This window comes from Adiantum capillus-veneris, chromosome 24, assembly GCF_014529385.1.
Source record: "Adiantum capillus-veneris isolate H3 chromosome 24, ASM1452938v2, whole genome shotgun sequence".
NCBI classification, from domain to species: Eukaryota; Viridiplantae; Streptophyta; class Polypodiopsida; order Polypodiales; family Pteridaceae; genus Adiantum; species Adiantum capillus-veneris.
This window is the reverse complement of record NC_140954.1, coordinates 66,153,214-66,156,085: the sequence shown is the minus strand read 5'-3', so window position 1 is coordinate 66,156,085 and position 2,872 is coordinate 66,153,214.

The following is a 2,872-nucleotide window of genomic DNA, read 5'->3' as shown; positions in this document are numbered from 1 at the left end:
CAATTCCAAGGGAAGCCACCAAGGGCAATACAACTAGTATTGATTGGGAGATTCAGAAGGGACACAAGAGATCATACCGCCGCAAGATGAGGAAGGGTAACCAAAGAGGCGAAGGGTGCCACCATTTTCCCACTTGCTGCCACCAAGCAGACCCATGCCCCCCATCACCTCTAAGGAGAACCCCACAAGCAAAACGAAAACAAATCACTGACCACCACAACACCAAAAGTAAGATCATAACTAATGGGGAATTGCACCCTATTTAGGGGAGCCAAACCTTGTCAAGAAAGACATCCAAGGCCGCAAGAGGAGTTCCAAGGAGACAAGGGAAGGTGGGCCTTATCCCTGTGCGAGAGGACGAGCACCACTCCCAAGAGGGCAAGTGGGTGCTAATATTCGTTGTGTTAGAATTTTGAACCGTTTATAAAAATGTAAGTAGATCATTTAAATATATAATTGACTTGTTAATATTTTATATGATAATATTCTTTTCATGTATTAGAATCTTGAGCTTTTTATCAAAATTTAAGTAGATCATTTTAATATGTAGTTGACTTGTTAGATTTCTTTATTTTCTTTTGTCTCTTTACAAATGCATTTTCAAGAAGTTAGAAGACCATATTGATTGAAAGGCACTGATAAGCCCCACTTTAGCTTTTCCCTATTATAGCCTAGTGACATTAATTAAGGGCACCATTAGAGTCATGAGCTTTGATAAGATTGAGGTTGTCTTTGAATTTAGATTGGCCACTACTGATATTTCTTTTCTTAGACCAAACAATAAAAGCTTAGTGCTTGTATTTCGATTTCCTCACAGTGCATTTAGATATTTAGTGTAGACAAGACCACCATTAGTAGCCTCACCAACCAATGGGTTGGTCTCTTTTTGAAAAATTGAGGACTTTCCAAGCATTGCTTGAATGTGATGGGAAACCTTATTTCACTTTGATTTTCCATCAAGCAATGCTATGCATCCAATCCTAGTTCCATTTGCACACTCGAGGATGATTTCAATCCTCGCTTGGGTGGATAGGCCTTGTGAAACTTCCCCATCACTATTGTCATTTGTCAACAAGGCTAGCCATAGAGGCTAGTTGTCTTTGTGTGTGTGTGTGTGTGTGTGTGTGTGTTTGGGGGTGGGGGGGGGGGGGGTTGTGGTGGTTGTTAACACCAATCCAATCATTTCCCTCTCCTTTGAATAACTGCACCCTCAACGGGTGCATATGTATTTTCCTTCTTGGGAGAGTAGTCAACTCAGTAATCACACCATCTCTCTGTTACAATTACCCAACTCTTATATGGGCGTACCTAAGGTGTCGAGGGAAATTTTTAAAGTTTTCATGATATTTAATGCTCTCTCATGTCGCATGAGACCTCTCTAATGAAAGAGAGAGAGAGAGAGAGAGAGAGAGAGAGAGAGAGAGCTTGAATTTTTATCTAAAATTTAAGTAGATAATTTTAAATTTTAGTTGACTTGTTACATTATATATTTGACTTTCATTGTCTCTTTACAAATATATTTTCTACAAGTAATGAAAGGAAGGCCATTTTAATTCCTCTTTAGCCTTTCCTCGTTATAGTGACATTCATGAGGGGCACCATTAGAGTCATGAGCTTTGACAAGATTGAGGTTGTATATATTTGATTTTCTTTGTCTCTTTACAAATATATTTTCTACAAGTAATGAAAGGAAGGCCATTTTAATTCCTCTTTAGCCTTTCCTCGTTATAGTGACATTCATGATGGGCACCATTAGAGTCATGAGCTTTGACAATATTGAGGTTGTGTTTGAATTTACATTTCCCACCAATAAATACTTATGTTTGCAACTTTGTTTTTCCTAGAGGAGACAATAAAAAAGATGAGTAGCTCCTCTTTAGCATTGGAGTTGTGCCATCAATTATCTGCCAGGAGCTTCTTATATCATCACTTTTGGAGTTGTCAATTGGAGTTCGACCTTCTCACAATGCTTTTAGACAGTGTAGTTGCCAAGAATTCCATACTAAGACCACCATTAGTAGCATCAATAACCAATGGGTTGGTCCCTTTTTGAAAAAATGAGGACTTTCCAAGTATTCTCCGCATGTGTTGGGAGACCTTATTTCACTTTGATTTTCTATCAAGCAATGCTAATGCATCCAATTCTATCTCCATTTTTAGATTGAAGTATGAGTTCAATCCTTGTTGTTGCTGATGGTAGCACTGGGTGGATAGAGCTTGTGAAACTTCCCCATCTCTATTGTCATGTGTCAACGAGGCTAGCTGCTAGTGTTGTAAGTGAAGGGAATCCAAAAGAGAGAGAAAGTAGTTAGGAATTTCCTAGGTGGAGCTTAAAAACAATGTGTAGCCATTCCCTCATTTGAAGCTTCATAGAAATGTGCAACTGCTCCCCAGCAATTGTCGTAAAGGCCAATGTGCCTTTAAGCAAGCTATGGATGTATATACATGGCATGTAGAATGTAGATCTCTATCCAATGTGCATAAAAACTCAACACTATGAAAACCTCGTGGAGGGTAGACCTTTTATGAAAAATGTGTATATCTTGTCAAGCTTGATATGCTTGTCCTCAAGCACCTCATAAATGAAGTGCCTTCATTTATGAGGTGCCTTCATTTACGATGTGTGAAGTGCCTTCACACATCGTTGTGCTTATCTTTGCATGAAACACTAGATTTTGTGCTAGCCAACTAGCACTTTGATTAAAACAATGTAAAACTAATGTAATCTGTCAGCCTAATGTAATCTAAGGTCATACAAATCATTTAGGTGGCTAGAAACTTGATTTGACCTTCTCAATGCAGTAGTTTTTCCATTAGGAATTGGCCTATCTCATTGGCATTTTGGTATTCCTTGACAAACAACAACTAATTT